The sequence below is a fragment of the Manacus candei genome, unplaced genomic scaffold, assembly GCF_025592945.1.
Source record: "Manacus candei isolate 608988 ecotype Guabito, Panama unplaced genomic scaffold, ASM2559294v1 h1tg000083l, whole genome shotgun sequence".
Taxonomy (NCBI): Eukaryota; Metazoa; Chordata; class Aves; order Passeriformes; family Pipridae; genus Manacus; species Manacus candei.
In genome coordinates, this window is record NW_026138131.1 from 2,529,700 (window position 1) to 2,557,612 (window position 27,913).

At 59.1% G+C, this 27,913-nt stretch overlaps 1 protein-coding gene across 8 annotated transcripts in view; it reads right to left on the reverse strand.

Moving 5' to 3' along the window:
• Positions 1-27,313, reverse strand: part of BCOR (BCL6 corepressor) — an 83,228-nt gene extending 55,915 nt beyond the window's left edge. For 2 of the 8 annotated variants that reach the window (XM_051811657.1, XM_051811651.1), the window contains exon 1: positions 3,076-3,623. The gene's annotated coding sequence lies outside the window, so the exon portion shown is untranslated. The other 6 variants (XM_051811656.1, XM_051811658.1, XM_051811653.1 and 3 more) reach the window with 5 other exon arrangements.
• Positions 27,314-27,913: the final 600 nt, after the last annotated feature.

Here is a 27,913-nt window from a genome sequence, read left to right on the forward strand (position 1 = left end):
GCGGAAGGCGGAGAGCCCCAGGGACACCCCGATGGCGGGTCCCGAGCCCGAGGGGCTGCGGCAGTTGCCCCGGGCCTGCGGCGGCCCGACCCCGGCTCCAAGTGCTCCTCGGAGTTTCCAGAGAGAGGAAACTCCTGGGAACAAAATCATCTGGCGCTTGCCTCATGAACTCTTTTCCTGTTGTGGGAAACATCTCTTATAAAGCCATTAGATGGACCGAGCAGCGCTGCCTCGTCCCGACCCCCGGCTCCGACAGCATCCCTGCGATCGCTGCTGCTATCGCAGCTTTCCAGTCCGGAGCAGCCAGCCCCGATCTTCTCTCGGCCTTAAGGGTTAACAACCATCTCCACCAAAAAAAAAGAAAAAAAAAAAAAAAAAAGAAAGAAAGGAAGAAAAGAGGGGGAAAAAAAAAAAAAAAAAGAAAAAATATCGCTGTGACCTTTTCCTCTCCGTCTCCCCCACTCTCCCTTTCAGGCTCTGGTTCTTGAGCTCGCAGGGAGCCTGAGCGGCTGTCTAGACCGATCTATCACAGACGGACAAACAATACCAGGAGAAGCCCCTGCCCGGTCCCTCAGCCTCCGCCACTCACCTTAGAAATGGCGAAGAACAGAAAAGTGACCGCGATACAATCCTCCCCGGTATATTTATAGCCTTCCACACAGCCCACCTTCATGCCTGACAAATGAGATTTTGTCTGCTCTCTGAGCGTACGCTCCAATAAACACACACACTTTTTTTTTTTTTTTTGGTGCCTGTTTGTTTTTGGTAACATTCGGGGCTCGTCCCGCCGACCTCAGGGTGGGCAACGGCCCACCACGCCCGTGAGGGGCGGCAGGTTTGACAGTCGGGGAGGGAGGGGCTCGGGGGGGGAAGCAGTGGGGGTCCCGGTCACTCGTCCGTACGTAACCTCCCAACCTGGAAACTTCAATGTCCGTATTCATCACGCCCCTTCGCACCCAGCCCCCCCTCGCCCGAAGTGCTCCCTGGTCCCTGCCAGCCCTCCAGGTTGCGTATTTAAGAGGTATACGGGGCGAGGAGCCGGAGGTCCAACGCTGCAAAAGGCTAGGGAATAACTAATGAGCTGTGCAGCCCATTGATCCGGTGCATACTTCCTAATTAACTCTGAGTCACCTATTTGTGACAGCAATTCAAAGAACCGCACCAGGGATAAACTGTAACCCCGGCGCGCGAAGGCAACCCGGCGGGGGGGGGCGGAGAGAGGGAAGAGGCGGCGGAGGGTGGGGGGCTGGGGGAGGAATTTGCTCCTAATCCTCCTAAAAGCAATTAGAGTGAGCGCTGCGCTGGCTACCTCTCGGGAAGAAGAAAAAAAAAAAAAAAAAAGAAAAAAAACCCACCCAGCGGCTCCGACAGCAGAACCGAAAGGAAATGAATCGGTGTGTCGCAAGGGCGACAGCACCGGGCTCCAGACAGACAGGCATGCACCAGCGTCTCGGGGACGAAAGTCGAGAGAGGCGGCTAGAGGAAGGGGAACGCCGGGCTCGGTTGGGCAGCGGCCCGCACGGAGCTGCGGGAGGAGCGGCGACCCGGGAGCGGCAGAGTCACCGGCGGGGGATGCGGACGCTGCCCGGGGGACCGAGACCAGCCCGCCCGCCCCCAGCTTTGTTCCCAAGCGGCTCTGGAGGGGCATTGCTCTTCCTGGCCGCCCCCCGCGGAAGGGCCACGGGGAGGGGGCGGGAAAAAAAAAAAGTTAATAAAAACCTTTGGAAAATCCAGGCTTGGCTACATGGTGCGGGTTGGGCTCCCCCCGCCCTCCACCCCCCCTCTTTTAATACAAACACGAATACAAAAGCTGCGGGCTCCAAAGAGCAGATGAAAGCAATGAACAGAGTTTCTGGAAAAGATTCATTAGTGGGAATTAATGCCGCGAGGAGCTCCGAGGCGATACCATTAAAGCCAGTCCCCATACTTTGTCAGTTTTGCACCGCTCACTATGGTGGGGGCTTTTTTTTTTCCTTGTCGGGGTAGGTGGGGGAGGTTCTTTTTGCCTCCCCCTCGCCCCCTCTACGATCAACAAACCCGGGATCCGACAGACATCGCGGAAACGAGAGGGGGAGGAAGGAGGAGGGAAAAAAAAAAAACAACCACCCAACACACACACACATCGAGAAAGAGGAACGTGAACGTTCCGCAGCCCTCGCCCCCGGACTCGCTCCGCGAACATCAAATGCATGCCTCATATGCTGCGCAGAGCCGCCCCACTTGGCCCCGGCTTCACAAAGCAGCCTCCGCTGCCTCCCTGCCTGGCCGTCCCCCTCCGACCGGCCCTTTGATGGCAAGCCCCGAGCCTCCCTCTGGCTCGCTCTCCCAACTCCAAACTACATTTTCGGGCTGACTAAACTTCCGTGTCACGCTGGACCTCACGCCAGCACAGCTCCGCGTACGGGAAAACCCCGGGCCGCCCTACCCCACGTGCACCGCGGCGCCCGCCCCGCCGGGGCGGAGGGACAGGGGGGAGCAGCGCCCCGGGCTCTCCCGGCGAGGGAAACGGCAGCCAGCAGCGGGTTCTCCCCGCCGCTCACCTGCCCGGCGCCGCGGGACCGCGCTCTGCTCCCGGCGGGGAGCGCGGAACCCAGCCCTCCCGGCGCGGGGGCCGTCCCCGCTCCGCGAGTCGGCAGCGCCGCTCCTCGCTCGCCCCGTCCCACGGGAGCCCCCGCAACGCTGCTTGCTCCGGCGCCTTCCCAATCACAAAAGTGCGAGACAGCGAGAACACCGCCACCACTCCCCACACGGACGCAGCGGAGCCAACAACGCGACCGGGGTGCTTCCCCCTCCGCCTCCGCTGCCCCAAACAGGCATCTTTACCAGCAACTGCCTCCAAACTTCCCCTGCGCCGCCGCAGCCCCGGAGGCGCACCGGCAGACCCCTCTGACCCCGCCGCTCCCGCCCGAGCCCCGCTGCCCCGCGCCGCAACTTTCTGCGGCGCCGCCGCCGCCGCTCTGCCTTCCCTTCCCCGCGGCGGGTCGGGGGGAGCCCCGCGACCGCCCCGTCACCGCGGGACTCGGCGGCGGCGGCGGCTCTTCCGCACGGGAGCTGTTCGCGGAGCGGAGCACAGACCTTCCTTCCACGCCGCGGGTCCCCGCACCGTCGCCTGGCCCTGCTGCTCTCTCCCTGGAAGGAGTGGGAGGAAGAGGAGAGAAAAGTTTCACGATCCCACTCTCCCTCTCTTGGGGGTGCGTGTTCCGCGGCTTGCCCCGGCGCGGGCGGGTCGGGGAAGGGGTGCGAAAAGAGCAGAGAGCTGCGGGGCGCCGGAGCGCGGCCGCCTTCTGCGCCGACGGGGCAGGTGCCCACGGGAAGGGCTTTGCTCCTCGGCTCGGCTGGGCTCAGCAGCGGGAGTGGGAGCGGCAGCCCGCGATGCTCATTCCGGCTGCCGGCTCTGGTTTGGCAGCGCCATGTTGCTGGCTTGCTCCGGGCGAAGTTCCTGCGCTGGCGAGCGCGGCTCTCCCCACATCTCGCCCGCGCCGCCGTCTCCCGTGCCCTGGCCGCCGCGGCTTTGTGTGTGTGTGGCTGGGGATTTAATTCTCCTCCTCCTCTTCTCCTCCTCTCTCTCTCTCTCTCTTTTTCTTCCTCTCCCCCCCCCCTCCCCTCTTTAGTCCGCCGGGAAAGCCGCTCTTCCTCACCTTGCCGCTGGGAGACCGGGCTCCGTCTGCTGCACGCTGCGCTCCCCTCGCATCCCCCCTCCCTCTCTTCCTCCTCCTCCTCCTCCTCCTCCTCCTCCTCCTCTAGCCGCCGCCTCCCCTCCCTTCCCCTCCCCCCGGGCAGGCGCTGCACCGAGGGAGCCGCCGCCAGCAGCAGCGGCAGCAGGAGCGCCGCCACCGCTTTTTCCCTCAGCAAGTTTCCCCCTCCCCTGGCTGCGTTTCCCTGCCCAGGCAGGGATCGCCCGGCCGCCCGCCCGCTTCCCCCCCTCTTGCCCTGACTAATTGATTTGCCCCCCCTTGCCGCGCCGCCAGCCCCTCGCCTCGCCCGCTCCCCCCGGCTGGCACAGGTCGCTGCCAAGCTGCGGCGCCCCGGGGAGGACTCCGCGCTCCCGCGATCCCCGGCCGGCAGGAGGGGAAAGCCGCCCCCCCGCCCCACCGATACTCCCCTCTCTCGCTACCCAGAAGGCCAGTGGAGAACCGCAATTACCATAAAGCTCCGCTCACTCCGCTCCTCCAAGCTGTCAAAACCCCGGCGGCGGCGGCGCTGCCAGACATCGCTGCGAGCCTCCGCGGCGGGTCGCGCCGCGCTGCCACCCCCCGCCACCCTGCTCGCCCCCGGCCCCTCCGCTGGCCGCCCCCGACCCTCCTGCCCCGCTCTCCCCCGCGCTCTCCGCAGCACCGCGGTGCTCGGAATCCCCCCGGCGGTGCAGCCCGCGCCCCTCAACCAGACCGGCCGGCTCCGGGTTCCCCCCGTCGCGCAAAGGCATCCCCGCTCCCCCAGGACCTGCCGAGGGCTCGCAGCCGTCGTAACCCCCCCTCAGGGGGTCACACTAACGCACGGACCCTTTCGTCCGCAGCCTCCCACACCCGTGGAGGACTGTGTGTGTCTCCCCCCGACCCCGGGGCCCCTCTGTGGTCCCACCCGCCGCCCCCAGCTTCGCGTGGTACGCGGCTCGGCCGCGCTGATTTCCGCGCTTCCCCCCGGTCCTCGTCTCCGAGCTCTGAATCGGGATGGAAAAAAAGCCACTCGTTTGTCAACGTCTGCATTGCAGGGGGCGGGGGGGCCGAGGGGGACCTTATTAAAGCGCGTTTTCGCCTGATCCGGCTTTGGCAGCCCTTAACGCGCTTTTTACCGGGTGTGAGCGGTGTGGCAACCCGGGGTAGGGTGACGACTGAAGCGCCGTTTCCCTCGCTGGCATTTCTACGACTGCTTTAAGATTCTGCCCGGAACGTGGAGCCCTTTAATCTCCGGGTTGGTAGTTATCGGCTGCATCTATTTACTTTGGCAAGGCAACTTTTGGCTCGGCGAGCTCGACTCGTAAATTTCACGTTCATAACGCCCATTCCCCGCCGATACTCCCAGGTTTAGTCCCGCAGAGCCCGCGGCGCGGAGGCTCCCGGGGCGGCCCCGGCCTCAGGGCCAGGCGGGCTCTCGGTCCCACTGCTCCTCCGCACCTCCCGGCGCCTTCCCGGGGAAGCGGGAGTTCTGCCACCTCAGCGCCGCCGGCGCCGCATCGAGCCCTTCTCGCCGCCGCTCGGTGTGGGAGCGACTGCCAGCCAAACGCCAGGCGATTAACGCGGACAGTTCGCCCCGGGGGGGATTTTTAATCGCCTCGTTCAGGATCCTGCGCGAAAAGGCTGCGGTGACGCTCCGAGCTGCGAAAGCTCCCCTCGCCGAGAGCACCGGAGCAGCAAGAAGGACGATGAGAATGCAGCGCGAGAGCAGGACGGCCGGGGCTGCCTGCCTGCTCTCCGCCACTGCTGCTTATCTCTGAAGATGGAAAAGTAACAGTTCTCCAAGATTCTCCTTACGAAGCTTTCCCCCTCCCAAATACAAAAGTTTTTAATCGAGAATCTACACCACGTCTGGAAAAAAAACAAACGTGGTGGTCGGCCGATGCTCGGGAAGGGGACACAAAGTGCAAGCACACACACACACGCACGCACACACACACATCCACCCGGGTCACGGCCAGAGGGTTGGCATCTCATGAAACTGCCATCACGGGCCTCAGAGTTTCGCTACGTCTCTCTTAAAAAACTCTTCCATCTTAAAGCAGAAGTGAAATATCCACCATCTGAAACTCGAAACTCCAGCGGCACCGCTCAGCTTCCTCACAGGGGAGCCCGGGGAACCGCCGAGTACGGCGACTAGGCTGCGGTCCCACCGTGCTGACCAACGGGGAACACGGCCCCGGGCAGCGGCTGGGTTTGGTCCTGGCGTGCCAGGCCACGCATCTGAAAAGGCTCCCACACATTTTTTTAATCTCCGATAACAAGCAGAAGGACACCTGGCCTATTACGCTGTAAAGCTATTTTTTATAAAGATGTTTTAGGGCTAGACATTAAAAGTTATTAGACTGAACGCACGTGAGTTACAGGCACACAGCTGGAGGGGAGGCCTCTGTTGGATTTTTTTTTCCTTTTCCTAGGAAAACCTCATTAAAATTGCTTCTTTCCATAGGAAAACAGAACTAGCGCGTTTCCTGGCGAGGTGGCCGCAGCCGCGGCTTCCCGGCTGCATTGATCTGGGCTTTGTCTCTCCCCGCAAGTCTGGATCCGCGGTGCCAGCGGCCCGCACTTGCATCACAAAAGTCGCCCTCTTCCCTTCCCCCGAGCTGCGAACTACCGATCACATGTGTGTGCCTACAGCGTGGGGCTGGGATGGTTGGGGTTTTTTTTGGTTTTCACTAATGACTTAAAGTTATCTCGGGGTAAACTTGCTCCGCTTTTATTTTTAACCATAAACTTTCTTTCTTTGTGAACGCAGTTTCCTTCGTGGCGGGGAAGAACAGATCGGTGCTTGTTCGCCTCTGTGCCTTTTTTGTTCCCTGGGTCCCCGAGCTTTGCAGTGGGAGGCTGGCGGCTCCCGGCGAAGACATTGGGGCTACAGTTCGCTCCTCTCGCAGCCTGCCTCGGCCCGGCTGCGAGGGTCCGGCGGGCACCGTCGAGCTAACCCCGGAAAATTCAGAGCATGCTCTTGCCTTGCGGATTACCGGGCGGTCTCCCCCCCTCCCACATGCCCCGGAGGGAGCTGACCCCCGGGTCAGGCCGCTGCACACTGCTCTCCCCGGGAGTGGAGGGGGGGCTCCACGCTGCCGCTGCGGCCGCCAAGGAGCCCGGCGAAGGATGCGCTCGCAAAAACGGCTGCTCCGATAATGCTAAGTACTTAACCTCCTCGTAAAGACAAATCCATTGTTAATGGCAGAATGGGCTTCTCGCAGGAGGCTTCCAAGTGGGATGGCTTTATGCCGGCTCTCATTTACCTCCAGCGCCGCCTCTAATTGGAAGCTTCCCCATCCTCCTCGCGTCCCAGGCCCGCACACCTCAGAAAGTTGGGGGTTAAATCATATGAGCGGCGAGGCATGGCCCCCTCCACACTCCGCTCCTGTGCCCACCAAAAGGCAACCGGAGCACGCAGGTCCTCCAGTCACGGGAAATGAGACCGAGGGGAGATGGGCGCTGCGAAGGTAAAATGAATTAATGCAAGCGAGGTGTTCAGACAGCCTGGTGATGAGTGCTAGGAAAGGCCTATAAATAACAGATCACTGTCCTAAGCTCTGAATTGCCCTGCTTGAGTGTGTCTTAAATCAGACCTTTATCATTGGTTATTGTAAGGCTGTTTTTAATGGAAGTGTAGAAATCTGAATAACAAAACAAGACAAGCCTCAATTGGCGTTATACAGGGTCTGCAGCGCTTTCAGACCTGACACGGCGTCAGCATATTGTTTCATCGCCATGCAACTCCCCGTGCAGTCAAAGGGGTTTTGCATAGCAGAAGTACTATAATTTCACTTCGTAGTTAAGGGCTACTCTGTTGACAGGAGATCCATAATTTTCCCTCCGTCTTCCCAGAAGAGTCTGAGATGCGATCGGTTCACGGACTAAGCGCTACTACCTTCTTTTTACGAAGGCAAATTGATAAACCGTTCCTGTTGTGTTTGCTTCGCTCCGCACCCCTTCCCTGTTCCACGAAACAGCGGAGATGCTCGCGGTCCCCGCGGCCCCGTTGGCCGCCCGGAGCGGACAGCCCGGGAGGGACAGGCGGATAAACACATGCACTATCGGCCTGCCCCCAGCCGGGGAGCTCGGCCTGCCGACCGCTGCTGGGGAAGCGCTGGCTGGGCCCGGGCAGAGCTCGGTGCAGGGAACGCAGCGCCGAGGCCACCGGGCCCCAGTCTGGGGAACGGGGCAGCAGCCCCCCTGCAGAAGGAGGGCAGGCTGGCTGCGAGCTGCCCCCTCCACCTCTCCCCCTTGCATACCACGGCCATTTTGTCTGCTTGCGGCGCGCCCGTGTGTGTGTCCCCCGCCCCCGCCCTGTCCCCTCGGGTTGCTGCGGGCGCTGCCCCGGGCGCGGGGCCGGGCCGGGCCGGCAGTGGGGCCGGTGGGGGCGGGCGGAGGTGAAAGGCGGGCGGCCGGCGGCCTCGGCCGCTCCTGCGAGCGGAGAGATGCAGCCGCTAGGCAAGGCCCTGCAGGGGAGGGGGCGTGCGCCGCACAAGTCTGGAGAGGAGTAAAAATAGCGCCGGCGAGGTTGTCGCTCTCCTCGCCTCCCCCGAGCCCTGCGGGGGACAGCGGGAGGCACGGTGGGGCTCAGCGGGAGGGCGGCGTGGAGGGCGCAGGGGGAGAACAGGAGCCGGAGGCAGACAAAACCCCCGGCCCGGCCGGAGACCGACGCGGGCGAGGTTGAGCCTTCGCCTTTGAAGGCGATGCGCGGGAGCTGGAGGCTACAACCCCTTTTCTCGGTGGAGGTCCCTCAGCCCCGGGGGACGCGGGTTGCGGCCCGTCCCCATCCCTCGGCGGCCTGGGGAGGAGCGGCAGCGAGCGGCAGCTCGGCAGAGGCTCGGAAGCCACCATGCTCCCGAGTTTAAATGTAATACGGCGGCCGGGGGAACCGCCATGGTTTGAAGGTGTGTTTGTGCAGACTACAGCTTGTATGTTAATAATTGGATACAGTCGATGAATCACCTCCGTCCTCCTTTTGGTTTTGTTTTTGTGTTGTGTTTTGTTTCGAAGGGGGTGGGGAGAGAGAGAAAGCGAGGAGACGATGCCGTGGCTCGGCGCTGAATACCAATTCCGCGCCGGGGTTCATAAACACTGGGGTTATTCACTCCGCCCCAGAGGTGACAGCGGAGGCCCCCGCCGCCCTCTGCGCCCACAGCCCGCGGCACGGCCCCCGGGCTCGCCGGCGTGCCGAGCGGGATCTGCGCCCCGGCTGGAAGCCCGGCAGCGGCGGGTGGCTCGCCGGGGTGCATACATATGAAATGAGAGCCTGCAACATCAAAGCAGCAGCAGAGCGGGGGCAGGGAGGGGCTCTCGGTGTGTACACGTGTGTACCTTTCCAGAAAAAAGCCCCTAATTTTTCAAGTCGGAGGGCCCCCCGCCCCTTCACTCGCATGGCAGACACGCGGAGAGATTCTTTAGCCCTGTACTTAACACTTCACAGTGTTTTTAGCAATTAAGGCGAGAGGGGGGTGGGTACAAAGATAAGCCACTTTTTCGCCCTGCAAGTGTGAAAGATAAGATAACAGTAAGCTGGGGCAAAACGTCTGCTTACAACCTCCCCCCAGCGATTCTGATCGGTCACCTCTTATCGCAGAAAATGTTCATTTCGAAAGCAGCTTCAAAAAACCAAGGGAAAATAAAAGTATTTTCCTATCAGAAGTGCCATTTAAAACCCCGTCCTCACTTCATCTCCGTACGTCGTCGTTCACCCCCCCGCCACCACAGTACCCAAACAAGGGCAGCAGCCGCTTCACAGCGCTCCTCTCGGAAGCCAAATCACGCAAGTAATCAGAGGACCGAAACCTGACAGGCGCCGAGATTAGCAGCTCCCCGCCGCTCCCCGGCCGTGCCCGCTCGCCGTCCCCGTGGCAGGCAGGGGACGCGGCCCCTCGCTGCCCGTGGAGCGGGCAGGGAGCTGCGCTAAGGGAGAGCCCTGCGCCGGCCCCACACGCGGCGGCGGGTGAGGCAAAGCGAGAGCCAGGGTGCCTTTTCCAGTTCCTTTAGCTGCAGCACCCCCGACGGCAACACTCCCCACCCCCCGGCCTGTCCCCAGCCAAGCTGCAGGATCTGCTGTGGGCGGCCACGCTCGGTATCGAGTGGGTTCTGCTCTTGAGCCTCTCGGCCACTTCCTACCCCTCGGCCGCCCCTGCACCCCGCTGCCCGGCAGGCGCAGGCAGAGGCCGGGTGCGGGCACGGCGCCCGAAGCACACGGCGGCGGCCCTGCCCTCCGCGGCACCGGGCAAGGCCCCGCCGCGCCCGCCCCGGGGCCTGCGGGCAGGATGCGGGCGTCGTCCTTCCTGGCCCGGCGCGCCCGCGCCTGCCATGGCCGGGGCTACACGCTTCTTCCCCGTCCCCAGGGGCCTCCCCTCGGGCCCGGAGTTTCCCCCTCCCGTCCTTGAACCGTCGCCACCTGCGATAAAACCGAGATGTCGAGTAGAAAGACTTCCCGACACCTCCCCCGAGGGCAAGGCGCGGCAGCGCCGTGTCCTCGCTGCCATGGGAAATCTCCACACGGGCCTCCACGAGAGGCAGCAGAATGCGTGTGGCGTGGGTGTGTATGCGTCCCCTGTTCCCCCGGCAAAGACACATCGAGGGCACCGCACGGGAGATGTGATAGCAGCGATCCCGCGCTGCCCCGACGTGCTCGGGGCCGGAGCGGAGCCGGCGTGGCTCGGCCGGGGAGCCGAGACGGTGGGGGGGCTTCCCCTGGCTCACCACATCCCCCGTCTCCTCCCGCCGCCCTTCTCAGAAACCCGTAGGTGCCGTGCTCTCGAACTGAGTGGGTCAGCAGCTGATGACAAGGGGAAAAAAAGAAGAGAGCGAGCGAGAGAAAAAAAAAAACAACTCCCTCCCAAACCCTAGCCTGGCGCGATTACTCATCCCCAGAGTTCCCCTAAGTCAGAGAAACTTGGCGAAGTCCCAAGGCCGAGCCGTTAACACGGTCTGAGGCTCCCCGGGCACCTTCCGCCGCGGGGCTGGGGCCGAGGGGGCCAGGGCCGAGGGGGCCGGGGGCCAGGACCAGCGGGGAGTGCGCGTCCCCATCCCCAGCGCCGTTCGCGCTCGAATTATTGTGCAGCGTTTTATCTTCACAGTCACATCGGCAGCTAACGAAGCTCGGCGGCTGCAGCCCACACGACTTTGGTTCTCTGCATTTATCCTTCAATAAAAGCCGATTCCTTTATTAGAAACAGGAGACGTGTCTCCTACCGCCCCTATCAAATCCCAACTGGCAAGGCGCAGCCGACACCTCCCCCTCAGCCTCCCCTGCCCGAGAGGGGCAGGCGGCACCACCCCATGGCCTACGTCCCCCCTCCCGCCGGACCCCCCACCGCGAGCATCCCGCGCTCCCCGTCTCCAGCCCCCCCATGAACAGGGGCAGCCCTGTCCCCTTCTACTGGGGCGGCCGACGCCCCCTCCCCGTGATCCCTCCCGGGCAGGAGCAACCGAGGGCAGCCGGCCCCTCCCGCCCCAAACAGCCCGCGCCGGCACGGGCAGCCGCCACCCCTCCCTTTCCAAATCAATCGCCCCCACCAGGCGCACCCACACGACTTTCGTTCCCCTGCATTTATCGTTCAATAAAAGTCGTTTCCTTTATTAGAAACAGAGTAGACGGTTCTCCCACCTCCCTCACCTCATGCCCCCTTCGCGGGAGCAGCCGGCGGCTCCCCCTTCCACGTCGCCCCCCGCCGAGCGCAGACCGCCCCACCCCCCCCGCTCCCACCACCGCCGCCCCCTAAAAATAACAATAACAGTAATAATAATAATAATAACAGCCGCCGTCCCCAGCAGTCGCGGCGGTGAGCACCCCCCTCCACCGAGCCCAGCAACCCCCTCCCCTTCTCTCTCAAATCCCCCATCGCTGGGCGCAGCCAACCGCCCCCCCCTCGCCCGCTTTTCCCCAGGCGCAGCCAACGACCCAGCAAATCCCCTCGCCAGGCTTGGCTCGGCCCCCGCCCGCCTCGCAGCCCCCCCCCGCCCCGGGCACCGAGCAGGTCTGCGCGGAGGATGCTTATGTGCGACTCCGATCGGAGCTGCCGCTCCACCGCTACCGGGCGGGGAAGGTTTCCCCGAGCGCCGCCGGGAGAGCCGGTGCTCGGAGGATGTCAGCCCGCCTTGCCGTGCCGTGCTGTGCCGTGCCCCTCCTCCGCGGCGCGGAGCGCCCGCCGGAGATCTCCCCGCTGAGGAGAGGCCGGGAGGGAGCGCACTCTGTATCGCATTAAATTAATCGCCCGGCTCCGGAGGAGGCAGGTGATTCTGCCAAACACAATGAGGGGTTTGAGCGCTGCGGAATAAAGCGCTGTTCATGGGGCCGTGGGCGGCGGTGCCCGGCTCCGCCGCCGGATCACTAGCTCCCGGGAGATCCCGGCGCTGCTCCCCGCTGCCGGCCCCCAGTGCGGGGAGCTCCGGCTCGGCGCACCCCACCCTCGCCCTCGGGATGGATAAAGGGAGGGCGCGGGGGGGAAAGCGAGCAGCCGCCCTGGCAGCGGGGGAACAGCAGCCCCTGGGGACGGGAGACGGGAGGTCTGTAGCCAGCTTTCCCCCCCCAGTCCCCGCCCTGCGTCCCCTCGGGGGCGGCCCTTTGGGATTGGGGGGGGGATGAGCATCAGCCTCCCGAGGGGAAGCAGGGGCCGAGCGACGGGGACCGCGCAGTTCGCCGTGCAGGGCGGCGGGGAGCGCGGGGCCCCTGGGCGGCCTCCGGGCGGGCGGCGCTGCCCGGGTTCAGGCAGTGGCAGGCGTTGTTTTCCTCGGAGAGCGGAGGAGGAGGAAATCTCCGGGTTTTTAATGAGGGGGTGCAGAAGGGCTGAGCGCTGGGATTACACGGTGCTGAGACAGAGCTGCGGGCTGTGTGTGCGCGCAGGGCTGGTAGTCTCCGCCCGTCTGCCTGCTAATCGCACGTTTTCCGCTGTTAAAAAGAAACCGAGACACTGTGGCCGAACCCAGCGCTGTCTCTGTGACTGTGACATGAAAAGATGGCGCTCTCTCCCCTCCCCCAGCCTCCCTCTCGGTTTACACTTCCTCCCCAACAGCTTTTGCCTTCCAGTTTTTTAAAGCCCTCTTTGCTCCTTCCTTCCCCCCCTCTCCCCCGGCCGGATACCACCAGCTTCCCAGCCGTTCGGTGGGTCCCTCTGTTGCGACAATTTCTTTCCCTTTTTTTTTTTTTTTTTAATTTTATCTTTACCTCGCTATTTTCGTCTCTCCCTTTTCTCGTAAACCTCGATCTCTTTATGTCTCGCTCTTTTGTGAACTTCAGCGGCAGTTTGCAGGAGGCCGGGGGGAGGAGGGGAAGGAAAAGAGGGGAGGGGGTTACCCCGCCGCTTCTCCCCCCCTTCCATTTCCTCCCTCTTCCCCGAGGCAGCGGGGGCAGGAAAGTGAGCCGGATCTAGGTGTGTGCGTGTCGGGGCGGGCAGCAAGGAGGCTCAGGGAGGTGCCTGCCCGCGCCGGCGACCTGGTCGCGCTGCGGTTGCCCTGCCGCCACGGGAGCACTCGCCGGGAAGGGGGGAGCGGGGGGAGCTGCGCTGGAGCGATTCGACGGGAGGCATCCCCGTCGGAGGAGTTTACCTGTCTAGAAATATTTTACGGTGCTGCGCGCACTAAGGTGGTCCCAGCGCCCGAAGAGGGTTCGCGGTCCCTCTCCGAGGCAGGAGGGCAACTCTGCCGCCTTCCACATCACTCCTTGCGTTCATCACCAGACCGCTCCAAGTGCTAAGTTGGGCTTTTTTTTCTTTTTCTTTTTCTTTTTTTTTTTTTAAAGCCTGCAAATTAAATTCAGCGCCGCTCTCCTATTTTAGTGTCTGTTATGTTAATTGCACTTAGCGCTGGGGCGCTGCTCGCCAGGGATGCATGAAGGCCTCGGAGATTACCCGCAGGCTCTCTGACTTTTCTGAGGCAGCAGCGAGTGCCGAGGGACTGACAGAGAGTCTGCAAAATTCCGTGTGCTTTCGGGCCGTGCTGCTGCCGGCCAGCACCTCTGAACTCGGGGCCAGTGACTCTCAGCTGGTAGGTCAGGCTGGCAGCAGCTCCCTCTGTGCCTGCAGATCTATTTGCCTAAGGATTTGCATTGCGGGACGACAGGTATTTTTCCTCCCCATGGATGGTAAAAATGCAAAATTAGCGTGACTGTTTCTAGGCAGAGAAGCCGCGGTTACGTGATCTCGCTGAACCTGTCGGTTGTGCTTTCTGGAGCAGCAGGGAAACCGGACACCTTTATCAATGACTCCCGGAGCTGTTCTCCTGGGCGTTTGCTGTATTTATCGCCATCTAACCCCTGGTAGTCCGCTAATGCCGTGTCGCGGCCCCTGCCCTGCCCGGGGACGTCCGTGCAGCCGGTTGTGCCCTGCGGTGTTACCCAGCCTCACTGGGAAGGAGTGGGCATGTGTGGCCTTCCCGGGCATGTCCCTTCTACAGCGCCTACTTCATCTATTTGTTATCAGGGGACGGCATGTGGAGTGACTGAGCCTAATAAGTTGTCCACTTGTTCATTTCAGGAGCATTGATTTCTGGTTCCAAGGCACTCTGTTCTAGCACTGGCTACAGCTGCGGGGCATTTCGCAGCTGGTCTTTCGCCTAGACAAATATCAGCGAGAATGTAAGCGTTATTAGCCACATAAATAAATCATTAACGTGCACACAAATGTTATTTTAGAATAACTTCCAGGGAGAAAATATCCCGGCGGGACAAGGCGGCGAGGCGTGCTGCGGTGGATCGGCCCCGTCGTGGGGCTGCCCGGCAGCGGCGGGCGGGGGTCGGTGCCCCCCGGGCACGGGGCCGGAGGAGAGGCACGGCTCCCCGGCTCCCGATTGAACATTAACAGGACCGACGCGGCGTGGCACGGCCGCGGGGCCTTGCCTCGCAGACCTTTGTCTGCTCTCCCGAGGCCAGGCGGGGACGGCGGGCGCTTTGCTCCCCAAACGCGACGGCACTAATGAGATTACCGGCCGGCTGGCCGCGGCTGGGGCTGGGGAGCGCCGAGCCAGCGGGGCAGAGCCCGGCCCGGCCCGGCCCAGCCGCTGCGCCTCGTTAGAGCAGAGCCCACGGCAGGGACGATGTTTGCTTTTGGCCTCCCGCGAAGGGCCGCCGGCTCCCCCCGTGCCCGGCGGCGGCGAGCGGGGAGCGGCAGCCGCCGCCGCCCGGGCCGCGCTCGCCCTGCCCCGCGGAATCCCGCGGGTGCCAGTAAAGCCCTGCCTGGGAGCCCTGCCAAGGCGGTCTCGCTTTGATATTCCGCGCCACGGCCGCTCCTCCGCTTGCTCCTAATCACGCAAATGCGAGCTTGCCCCGGCACTCTCCGTAATAAACACTAAGCGTGTTTCGCTGGGCTCCCAAAGTAAATACTGTGTCGGAGGAGCAGGGCTGCGCTGGGAAGCTGAAATCTTCCACTTTTTCGCACTTAGCAACCGACTCAGGAGTCGTGTGCGCCCTCCCCGAGCCAGGCTCGGTGTGATTTACTTTCTGGTTGCAATGCAGATATTCACTTGTCAGTTCAAGGGCAGGACAGAAACTGTTGCAAGGAGAGTCTTGTGAACGGAAATATCCCATTTACGAGGTTCTGCTCCACTACCAAAAGCCACCCTCCAGCACCTTTGTTCTTCGTGCAGCTGCTTTTACACGCACACACACCCCTCTGCCCCCCCCCCAGCCACATCATCATCCGACCCTCCTTCCCACGTCTCACTCCTCAGATGGATTCCTAGTCTTTTCCCGACTGACCCTGGGGGAGGCGGAGGGGGGAAGCAAGGGGGAGGGAGCCCGGGAGAGGTTGATGATGAATGACAAGGCAAATGATAAGAGCCGAAGCGACAGCAAAAGCAAACAGAAGTGGTCTCTCGCAGGGCCCAGCCCCGTCCGCTGCCACGGGACTTGTGCTTATGCCGTGAAGGCAGGGTTGGCCTCCGCAGGCAGCCCGGGCTTCTCCGGGGCGAGATAAACACATTTCGGTCACGTGGCGAGCCTATACGGTGCCATGCTCCTATTTGCCTTCCTCGCTCGCTTTTCACAATAACATGCCGTCCGCCAGCCAGCTCCGAGGCCAATCTCATCTCCCTGGCGCCCGGCCAGCCCGCCCGGGCCCGGCCGTGCGGGGAAAAGCCGTGGCTCCCGTGAGGACATTATACCCCGACCTGGGGCTGGCAGCAGCCCAAGCCAGGGCATGGGCAGGGTCCGACTGCATCCCGCCTTGGGGCTAGAGCGAGAGATGGCTGCACCGGAGCGGGAGCAGGAGCAGGGGCCAGGGCTGGCCGCACGCCCAGGACAGGACTCAGGGAGAGCGCGGTGTTCCCGCAGGGTGGAGTTTCGCCAGGGGACCGCAGGTGCGGGGTGTGTGCGCGTGGTGCCGGCTTCGGGGAACCCCCGCATCTCCGTCAGGGTCGTCTGGGCATGGAACAGGCTCCAAAGAGGAGGGGGGGATCGGGGCACCCGCGGCGAGACGCCAGCATTGCTTCCTTAAAATGGCTGAAAAGGGTGTCCCCGGGCATCCCCTTCCCAGTAGCAGCAGCGGCGGCGGCGAACCTCGTCGCCCCGAGCACCGCGGCCGCCGGCGGCAGTCCCGGCTGGTTGCGGAAACAATGAGCCACCGCGGGTGCGCCCGGTGCCTCCCCGCTGCCGGGGCCGGCCGGGGGCAGCGCCGCGGGGCCGGGGGTGCGGGCGGCGGGGGAGGAGCTCGGGGGGAGCGGGAGGCTGGAGCCGGCCAAGTGCCCCCCCCTTCCCTCTCCCCCCCGGCGGAACGAGCGTGCCGTTTAATCCCTTTATCCCCGCTCGCTGGTGGCGGTGCGAGCCGCCGGGCCGGGAGCCACCCGCCAGCCGCCGGGGAGGCGACGTGCTGGCTCGGCGCCGCAGATGTCGCCGGGTTGGGAGCAGGGAGCTGATCCCCAGCGGCACCACCTCCACAACAGCGGCAGCCCCCGGGGACCCGGGCACGGCTTGGCCGCGCACCGGGGGGTTCGCGCCCCTCGGAGTCTCCGGGGGCTCCCTGCCGTCGGGCACCGCAGCCGTGCCCCAGCACCCTGCCCGGGGCCCCGCGGCCTCCGTATCCTGTTCGCGGGCAGGCCTCGCATCTCTCCCCGCGGGAGCATGGTCTGCAGCCTCCCCTCTTTCCGGACCTCCCCAGAGCCCCTGAACGAGCGAGGGGCAGCCCCCGGTGCGGTGCCCAGGTTGCAGCCTGTGCTCCGAAATCCGGCAATTATGCAAATGCCCAGGATGCTCTCCCCTTTGATCTGAACTTCCTCGGAATGATCCCTTCTCATTACGGGGTATGAAAATGCCTCTCGGACGTGTAAAGTGAGCTACAGAGCTCCTTTCATCCCCTTTTGTTACCCGCACCGGGCTCGCCTCTCCAGCCCCGCATTCCCCAAGCGCCGGGAAAGGGGACGGAAAGGGGCTCCCGAGGGAGGCGGCGGGACGTGGGAGCAGCCCGGGCCGCCGGTTGTCATGGCGAGGCCAAGCGTCTTCCCAAGTTATGTGCGACTAATGGGTTTGTGCCCCGCTCGGCTCCGGGTTCACCTTTCCCCCCGCTGCTCGGATCCCCGCCGACCTCCCCGCCCGCGCCTCGGGGAGGCAGCGGCGCCCCCCGCCCCGGCCGCCCCGCCGAGCCCGCGGAGCCTCGTCCCTCTGACTCACTGCCTGCATATCAAACGCCGCGGGGGTTCGGAGCGCAGGCGGAGGGAGGGGGTGAGGACTCCCGCCGACGGGAGTGCAGTCCTCGAGCGACTTTAAACTCCATCTTTTGCTGCGCTCCCTTACCACCTCTTGTTTCAGTTTTGATAACTGAGGCTAACGAGGCACTGAATGTATCAGAGGTTTAGAATGTCTACGCAACCGTGGATATGATTTTCAAGACTCCCGAGAGCCATGGCTGGAATTTTCTGCTATCTTATTTTCTCTCTCTCTTTTTTTTTTTCTCCTTTGAAGAGATATTAAGAAAGTTTATGCTGTCTTGGAAACTACTCCTCCAGTGTAAGAAAAACATTCTGACCATTCGCTGGAGGCCATTTTATGAAACCTCAAGGAGGTTAATAGCTTGAATAATTTCAGGAGTACCAGGTGTCTCCTTAATACTTTTTTCTCCTTCTCTGCCATTTATTCAAACAAACCAGGAGCTCTGTAGGTCGAGCACTCCTGTGACAGACAATGGATTCCTACCTATCTGAGGGGCCTGCGCTAAAAAATGGATGGACTCCTTCCCTGCTCTGTTCATGCACGGTGCTGAGAGAAAGCCTGTAATGTATCTGTGAGATTAAGGGGTGTACATGGGAGAAGATATAGTATAAGGAGCCTACCCTAAGTACAGAGGTTGCTTTTTTCATTTTGCTGGAATTTGCTATTTTGTCTGGAGAAGCATTGGTAGATGCGGCATGAATGAAATTGTGCTGCTGCGAAACAAAGCTGAGCAAATGGGAGAAGGAGAATTATTTGAACCGTTTCTAAAATGTTGTCATGTTTGCTAACAGCTGCTCAACCCTGGTGTCTAACAAGCTTTGGAAAAGAAGTGTATTAACAAAAAAAAAAGGAAAAAGGCAATGCCCCTGGTTGCTTACAATTAAATGATGACAGCTTATAATGCATTCCCTCAAGACCTCCAGTAATATCGAGGCTCAGGGGACTTGAAATACCTAATTCATAGATTTTTTTAAACCAAGAACGGACTGTTATGATCAGCTGGTCTGACCTGCTACATATCATGGGCCAGTGAATTTCAGCCAGACGTTCTTGTATCAGACTCATAAATTCTGCCTGAGCTTTTAACCTGGCATCCAATCTTGCTCTGAAGACTTTTAAATAACAGGAAAAACCACTGCTTGCCTCAGTTGTTCCAGTGGTTATGTCCCCTCACTGGTTTAAAAAAAAAAAAAAAGCACCTATTTCTGCTCAGAATTCATAGAGCTTCATTTTCCAACATAGGATCTCATTATGCCTTTGTCTGCCACATTAAAGAGATCTTGACTATCAGAAATCTCCCCATAGAGACACTTAGGGCACTTAAAGACTATGATCAAACCAAGTCATAGCCTCCTCTTGGATAAATTAATAGATGGGATTTCTTTAGTCTTTTGCAATAAGATGCGATTCCCAGACTTTGAATCACTCTTCTAGCTCTCTTCTGATCCCATATTAATTTGCCAACTCACTTTTAACATGTAAACACCAAAACAGAGCCAGACACAGTATTCCAGTAGCGGTCTCATTCATGTCAGAAGCATTAATGGCATCATTAAGTTTACTTGTTTAAAACCCTATGCAGATTGCCTTTATAGATAGCCTTAGCAATACTGACTTTATTAAAATCCCATTTAAAAAGTCACCTGTCTTCATGCGGACTAGTGTTGTTCATCAAATTCACAATGCTGAGCACTGCTTGACCAAAATGCAGAGCTGGCTTAGTTTTTCTAGCTGGGGCTTTTTCAGTGCTCCATCAGCCCTACCCTTCAGTAGGGCTTCATATTTTTTTCTTTTGTCTGTAAGAATCAACTGCTGCATATTCTCACTGGCACAAGCCCTGGCTGTGCAGTAATAGAGAGGCGCATAGACAGATCTCCACTACACCATTCCCTCCTTTTCCTCCCTTGCAATGCCAAAGCCCTAGTTAAGTTCCCACAAGACTCAGGGTGGTTCAGTCCTGTCAGTGACAGCGGTGGGGCTCAGTTTTGAGACATTCTTCTCCTGACAGCTCACAGAGAGCTTTTGAGGGCTTCTCCAGCCACATCAAAGGGTCTGCTCTCACACCCAAGCCCATTCCCCATTCACCTTCTCACGAATGTCTGCTCCAAAAGATGGACCTTAAGCAGGGTAGATACCTGTCTGTCCTGCTAGATACCAGATGAAACATGTCCTCTGATAAAGAAATAGGAATTGTCCTTCCTCTGCCCATCCTGATGATGCCCATCCATTTTTCAGTCTGTCTCAAGGCTGAGATAGCCTTGCTGTGCAGCGTGAAACAGCAGGAATCTCAGAGGACTGAGGTGTCATAGAGGGATTAACTGCACTGCTCTGGTACCTTCCCAATCTCTGATCTTCTCAGGCTACACCAGGAATCACTGCATGCATCTGTTCTGCGTGAGAGGTGGCCTGAGTTGAAGCCAAAGTGCACTGTCTCCCAAAAGCCTCAGCTGTAGCTAGGACTGCATTGTGTTGGGCCTTGTACAGCAAGGATGAAACAGTCTGCAATCCAACAATCTCTTTCCATACCATTTGTATTCTCAAAAGCAGAAAATCATACAGGACAGACACATTCTTGGAAATGGATGAGCCTCAACTTCATACATGAACTCTGTGCTTCCTAGCAGGAGTCATACCTGAGCAACACTCCTTTATTTATTTTCCTCCCAAATAATAGGTCTTTTTTCATAATCCCAGTTGGAGATTCATGTTAGTCATGGTCATGCATCAGAACCAAAGGTGCTTTTCCTGCCAAAGCCAATTAGACTGGCACACAGCATCTTCTAGCTCACTCAGTACCCCAGGTTGTTCCCGCTGAGATCTCTGCCCTAACAGAGGTTATGGCATATGCTGGAGACCTGGTGAGCTTGGTGGGCCTGCACCATGGACGTCTTCCAGTGGGAAAGCAGAAAAGCTGGTCCCCATATAGGAGTGATTCTCCATTTGCACAGAGCTGCTTAAGGGACTTGCACACCACTTATTCTGCTACTGTCTCTGGGGAAGTGATGCTAGAGCATAAAGCTTCTGTAACTACACTTTTTACCCTGGAGTGAACAGTGATGAAGTTCACATTGTGTTAGAGGACCTTGAAGCTGCTACTGCAACACCTGTCGAGGCCCAGCCTGCATAAACCAGCACCAAGACAGGGGCAGCACAGGATCAAGTGTGAAGTTTCTTTAATGCTTATGCCCCACCTCATGTTCTGCACCATGCAGTTGCACAACTGCCCCTTTAAGCCTAAATTATCCATGAGCTTAAGTTACTTTCCCTGTGACACATAGCACAGCCTTTATGTCCTACTAGTAGCAGCCCTCCCTTCGTTTATACTTTCCACATGCCCTCGTTTTACTATGAGTCAGACACACTTGCCCTCTCTTCCTATGACTTACACTTTCCTACCTCAGAGGACACATATATCAGCAGACACATCTCATGGCCCAGTTTATGGATATCTTCTCGTACAATGGGCATTACTCCTTTTCAAAACCACTGCTAGATAGCCAGCAGGTTCAAATCAAATTCCCCGTTAGACCTGACCATGAAAAAGCGAGCACAGAGAAGTCACCTTTGTTATAACAAAACACCCCTGAGTTGCACTTAATTCTAGTAAGCAGCACATTATCCTCACTCACTGTACGAAAATGCAATTTATAATTTTAAAAAGCAATAATCATTCAAACCATCAGACCTGCAGCTTCGAGGCAGGATAGAATTGCTTCTCTTCTGTCTAATTTACCTGCAAGCACACGTCGCCCAGCCGCTCATGACAACTGCACTTCCTTCCTTCCAGGCTGTTGCAGCAAACAGTATTTGGGTCTGAGCGACTGTTTTGGGGTCTGCTCTCCTCCAACCCTCTAAGGGGTTTGTCGTTAGTTTTCATGGAGAGCAGAACGAGGCTGTATGTGGAAAACCAATATTGACATTTCCTTGTTTAAATATCATACATCAGAGGGGGGTCACGGGAGCCAAGGCCACCAGAAAGGGTTCCCCCACAAGCTATTATTTCCTTTTAAAAGCACCAGGGACCCAGCAGTCTCTGCTGGGCCTCACACCCGCATGTCTGCTCTTCTCTGTGAGTTGGCTGCCTGCTGCTGGGTGCCACTTAGCAAATACAGACATTCAGGTCTTTTTCTTTCACCAATGGATCTCACTCATCCCTGCACAGAGGCCTGGTACTAAATGAATGCAATGTTTAACCCCTCTTTTCAAGGCTCTGCGAAACACACGCTCCATCCACGCTCACCTCAGTCTTTGCTTGCAAAAATCCAGAGCGCTTTCCCATCAAATTTGAAACAAATGGCATTCAAACTTATTTTAAAAATTAATTGAACCAATACATCAACAACTTTCATGTTTTCAGAGCCTGCACAGCCCTCGCCTGGGAAATTAGAACTGCAGGAGGGTAATTTTGCATTTAAATCAATGGAGCTCTCTTTCCCGACAAGGTTGCCTTCACACTTTGTAAAGCCAAGCAGCTCTACCAGGGTTCAGAATAAGGGAGCCCATTAGGTGTCCTGCACCTACGGCACACCTGACCTCCCTGCCAGGAGGGATTCCTGGGAAACAGTGGATTTGTAACCATCACATTAGCACCGTTTGGGGCAGTGCTGTTGGGGCTGCTTCTATGCCATACACCCCAGTTCCTTTCTCCTCCCACTCATCTGAGCAACACCTCACCTGCTGTGCCTTATTCCCTGCGTTTTCCCCCCGTTCCCCATGTGGGAGTGTGTCATGCAGAGAGTGGGCAGGCTCTCAAGGTGATACCAGATGCTGAGCTGGGAAAAAGCATGTTTGGGGACCACTCGGAAAAAGGAGCAGAGAAAGTGACAGAAGACATGCCCTTTCCCAGGAAGGGAATGGCTGCAGGATTTATCTTTCTCTCTAAACCCCCTGAACAGATTTGCTGCCAAAAGAAAGGTAATCCACATTATGTAGAAACGCAATTACATTCACATGAACACACACATACAAACACACACTGTTCCCTTCCAACTGCAGACTTTGGGAGTGGTGGCCTTAGAAAGCTACAGCAAAGGAGCCCATGACTAAGTCCAGGAGCTCACCTGCCTCCCTGTGAGCATTGCTCTCGTGGTCATCTGCTGTAGATTTTACACTTTTGCTTCCATTTTTTGGGCAGGCAGGAGCAATCTGCCTTCTGTGCCTACAGAGTGCCCAGCACACTAAAGCTGCTGGCAGGTAACACAATATTTGTGAACCTGGAAAGATAAAATACCACTGAAATTTAGCATACATTGATCCCCCTGTTTATCTCAACGTCTTAAGCCTTACCCTAGTCCAAAACTTCTGTTTAGATGATAGGAGCAGTACATTAGATGATGCAAGGCAGGGTCTACCCTGAAGACCTTACAAATAAAACAGAGTCTAGACAGGCAGCAGAAACAGTTTATAAGAATATGAAGGTATCATTTAAGTGGTCATGTATTGGTCTTTAAGAATTTTCAGTGACAGGACTTTTGAAATTGCTTTTCTGCATCTCAGGAGTGTTCTGAAGGTGGTGAGATGTTAGGAAACAGTGAAAAAGAGAAACGTTGTGACTTGACAAACTGTCAAAGATGTAAGCCCAGCTGCAAGAAGGGCTGCAGGCTGGTGGGGAGGGGGTGCTTACAGCCTACTATTGCTGGCAGCAAAGGGCTGGGGTTAGAAGAGGGGCCTGGAGTGCACCTGTGCTCAAACTGAAGGAGCTTTCACACCTTCTGGTGACCCAGCCAACTGCTCCAAGCCATCAGGGTTTGCCCATTCTGCTGCAGTGGTGTTCTCCACTGCTTCGTTTCTGAGGCTTAGCCATCACCACATAATGGCACTTCCAAGGAGATTTTAAAATGCCTTTGGGGCAGCAGCAGGAGGACTATCTGAACTACTTTGGTCTGAGACATTGGGACTTAGATCCATCCAGGCGTTAATTCAGTGAACGCCAGACACGATCAGGCTGAAATTGGCGTTATGAACAGTTGGAAGCAAATCCACATAGTTTTAAGTACACGCAAACCATTTTCTATGGGGCCTTGGAGTGCTTTACGAGGGCGCTCAAGGGACCAGGTGACTTTTAGCACGGTGAATTTCAGCAGCATAACCAAGGCTTAACACTGTGACCATGGCCCTCCCTGAGGTAGGGATGACTGCAAAGGCCAAGCCAACAAGTTGGAAAGGATTGCTTTCCTTTTCCATTGCTAATGTCTTGTTTTCCAGCTTCTTTTTATGCAGAGTGCTTGAAAAGTGATGTATGTAATCATCATGACACAATCCTGTGTTTTTCTCTCCCTTTTAAAATGCTGGACATACCTAGTCAGAGAACAGCTCTGTGCAGAACCCACAGGGAGATGTGGAGTCTCTGGGGCCATTTTTGCCTACTACTCTTCAGGTTGCTCAAAAGTTTCAGTCTCACCTTTAGACAATGAACAATAAGGCCCAGGGCTTAGAAACAGGGGTGGTATGTAATACCTATGCAATACCTTTCCCGTGACAAGGCAGGGACCAATCAACTACACCTAAACCCCATGAGGCCCCTGGGAGATGAGTTCTGGTATTAGTTTGTCACAAACCTTGCCCCAAATACAGAAGGACCTTGTCTCAAGCCAACCTGAAGCAGCTGACACACAGATATCCACTGTTATCTCTTTCTTGCACTCTTCCTTCAGATGCTTTCTTGTCATAGGAGGGGGTGCTCTCAAGCCCTCACTCACATGTACCTACAGGACTGCCTCCCAACCAGAGTTTGAGTTTTCTCCAGACAATTTACTCTGACATCTTCACACACACATACACAGAGGGATCTTTCTGAATGCCACGTGCATGGTCTTTTGCTCTGCTGCTCCCAGGCAGACCAGGGCTCAGCCTGCCCAGACACGTGCCACACCACACCTTGTCCCCATGCTCTGCTCAGTCTGCCCCCATCTCCTGCTCCTTCCGCTGTGCCAACACCAGTCACCAGAGCAAATGCGCTGGTGCAACAAGGGCACATGAATCATTTACCTCCTAGCCAGCCCTCTCTGCTGTGCTCCATCAGGAGTGGCACACTGCTCTTGCTCCTGCTTCTTAAGTGGTGCTCAGAGGTACAGGGCAGGTTATAGATTTTTACCTCTCTCTGACTTTTGAGCTTAGCGGCAATACTTTGTACTCGTCAGGCCTCGCTGTCTGCCAGGCTGCACAGGCAGCTGTTTTGCTGCTGTGCCTCTTCGTTTCCTCTGCCGTCCCTGATGCATTAAAACGTCCTCCAAGGGCCAAGGGAGGGGGTGGCAGGGGGAGAAGGTAGGTTCTGTGGGACACTGGGGCTGGGAATTGCTCCGGGGTGCTGGTGACAAGCATGAAAGTAGCTGGTCTGCTCTGCAAACGCAGGGCAGCCAGGAGCAGAGGGCACGGGCTGGGAGATGTCACTTGCATGACCTGGGGCCGGGACCACCAGCGGGTCGGGGGGCAAACCACCCTGGCTGGCTCCTGTCGGGCTCCCGCAGGGCAAGGGCGCAGCTCACGGTGGAGCCAGAACACACTCCCGGCCCCACGCTGCAGGGCCTCGGGCACGTCTCACAGGGATGTCTCTCGGCAAGCTAACCCCGTGGGACACCCAGAGAACCCCTGTCCCGGTTCTGCAGCCCCCGACCCCAGACCCGAAGGCCCTGCCCGGTCCGGCCCTGCCCGCCTACCCCAGGGCTATGAAGTGGTGCTGGCGGGTGTTTCCCGGGCCGTGGAAGGTGGCCTACATCAGCCTAATCCACAACCCCAGCGGTGAAGAGCACCCCTGTCCTGGGGAGAGCCTGTGATGTCGTGCCTGGCTGAGGGTAGTGGGGAGCTCCCAAAAATACAAAGTGCATGCTTGGACTGCATCAAAGGTATTTATTTTGATTGTCCCTTGGCTATAACTTTCATCGTTCGCCTTTGTTTTATAGCTGCTCAAGTTTACTTCCAGAATTAAGACAGATTTTGGGGGGAGGGGGAGGAAAGGGGTAGGAAGCCTTTGTTCTCCGGAGTGTGCTTGTCTTACTTTTGCATCATGTGGCCTGAGCGGCACACACACACACACACATCCCCCCCGCCCCGACCGTATTTACTCTATCTCGAGTGAGTCCTTTGAAGGAGAGGGCAGAGTCGTCGTTAACCCCCTGCGTGCCTGCTGGGCCCTCCGCCGGCAGAGCCCGCCTGCGGCGGGGACGCAGAGGATCCTAAATCCCAGAACCGCGGGTGTCGCTTTGACGGACGGCATCAGTCCTGTGGTTGTCACCCCCTCCAAAAAGCCCAGAGCGGCCATCCCGTGGCCGGTCTCCGCGCCAGCCGTGCGCACGGGGAGCCGGCGGCGGTGGGCCTGTCGGAGAGAGCCAGGGGATACCCCCTTGATCACTAGCAGGCTGGGCTGCTTAACACGAGGTTGGAGATGCCTACAAACTCGAAACAGCTGCTGGGCTTTGCTCTGGCCTGCCTGCTAAAATACGCCGATCTCCTTTTAATCTGTTTCATATTCACAAATTAAGCACTTAGCCTAGGTAATAAATCATGAGGCAGTTTACGAGGCTAGCAGGAAACAAACAAGTGGAAAGGCAAAACAATCGCCTAAAAGTAGATTCAGTATAACTGAAAATATAACTCGGAAATGTAACAAATGTAACTCGGAAAGCCTAGCCCGGGCTCCCCGGGGCGGCGGCAGCGCCCCGCGACCCCGCAGAGCACCGCTGCTGGCCGGGGGGCCGAGCCGGGACCGGTCGAGCACGCACTTGCCCGCGCCGCAAGGCTCAGGTCGCAGCCCCAGCTCCCGCCTTTGTCTCCCCGGGTAGTACTGGCCTCCCGCACCGGCTCCACCTGGGAGAGACTCCCGCGGCAGCCGGCCTGGAAATAATGACTCGGGCTGGCAATAACCTCGTCTCGCACACACGCACACCGGCTCGGCCCCGGCTGGGGCGGGGGGTGAGGAAAGGGATGATGAAAAAAAAAAAAAAAAAAGTGCGGGCTCGCCTCACGCCGAGCCGCTCGCAGGAGCCCGAGAAGGATGTGGCACTGCCCGGTGTCACGGGGGAAAGCAACCCCAAGAAGTGCCAGGCGGCTCCGGAACGCACGTGGCCACTGGGCACGGGGAGGGGGAGTCAGCTGGAAAGTAGCGCCCTGGCTACCGGAGTTGTCCCCTGGTCCTCTTTCCAGGATGGCCGGTGCAGGCGAGCACCGCGGGTGGCGAGGGACACACGCTTTCCCCACCCCCCTGCGGGGCCACTGTCACGCTCTCCCGCTCCAAGGGGAGGCGTGGGCAGGACGGGGCTCCGGAGGGCAGGGCTCAGCCCGAACCCCTCAGCTGCTGCGGCGGGAGAGGGGAGCCAGAAGGCAGGCGAGCCTGCAGAAGTGCCTGCCGGGCGCTGGCAGCGGGGGCAGGGGCGCTGCTGCCCGCGGCACAACCTGGGACTCCCCAGCGCTTTCCCGGGAGGCTTTTCCCGGGAGAGCCGCCAGGCACCCCGGGGCACGCAGCCGAAGGCCCCAAGACAAAAGATCCGACGCTAAGACCTCTCCTGGCAAAGTCGCAGCCTGCCGAAAGTATTTCAGCGGAGACTTTTCGCCCTCCCCCGGCGGGGCTCCGCGCCGGGCCGGTGGCGCCGAGCCGTGCTAAGCCGAGCTGAGCCGTGGCAGCAGGGCCACAAGCGGTTGCGAGAGGGGGAGAGAGCACGGGAGGGCGGCAGGGCTGCTGTGTGGGGGACGGTTGGAAACATCCCCCGGGAGAGGTGGCGGCGGGGGAGGAGTGGAGTGGTGATTTAAAGGGACTCCCGCGAAAGGGAGCGACACAGACCTGCGGCCGTCCGCCGAATCCAATCTGCCGAGCTGTGGGTGCGAAGAGACGCTGTCAGGGGCTATTTATCTCTCGCCGGAGCGGCGGCTCCGGTCCCCGCATCGCCCGCCGGTAACAATGGCAGCGGCCGGCGGCTTTCCACGCGCCTGGGCGGCGGAATGGATGGCGGAAGATGCCGCCGCGCTCCGCTCACACGGGCTCGCTCATGCATCCCTCTTGGCCAGAGCCTCTCGCTACTGCTGCTCCGCCGAGAGCTCTGGCCCGCTCCCCCCCCTCCTCCACCCACCCCCCCCGCAGCCCGCCCTTCCCCAATTTTCCATTTTCAGGACTTTGGCACGGAGCCAGACATGTCAGGAGGGGATGAAACTTGACACAGAGATCTCAACCCAGAGCGATTTCCTCCTCCCCCCCCTCTCCCCACCTCCCCCGCCCCCGTCCCCAGCCCTTAAGTTAACTTGAAGATAGTTTGGCCGTATTTCAGTTTGAAAAGAAGGGGAAATTGCAGGTCACTGGTGCATGGTCGGGCCGGGTGCATTTTTTTAATTTAAAACGGTAGACACCGAGGCCTGAAAAGCATCTGCAGCCCGTGCACTTTAACTGCTCCTCCCGGTTAACCCCTGTGTGCCTCGGCCGCCAGCTCCGGCGGCGTCCCCTGCCCGGGGGGACTTCGGACCCGCCCGGGCAGCGAGCCGGGCGCGGAACAGCGGAGGGCGACTGGACGGCGGAACCGAGCGCTGCACCAGCCTTCCACCCCCCACCCCGCCCCTCTTGGCTACTAAACTGCGGGGCTGGGTCGTACCCGCCGGCAGGATGAGGCCCCCGGCGCGGAAGGGC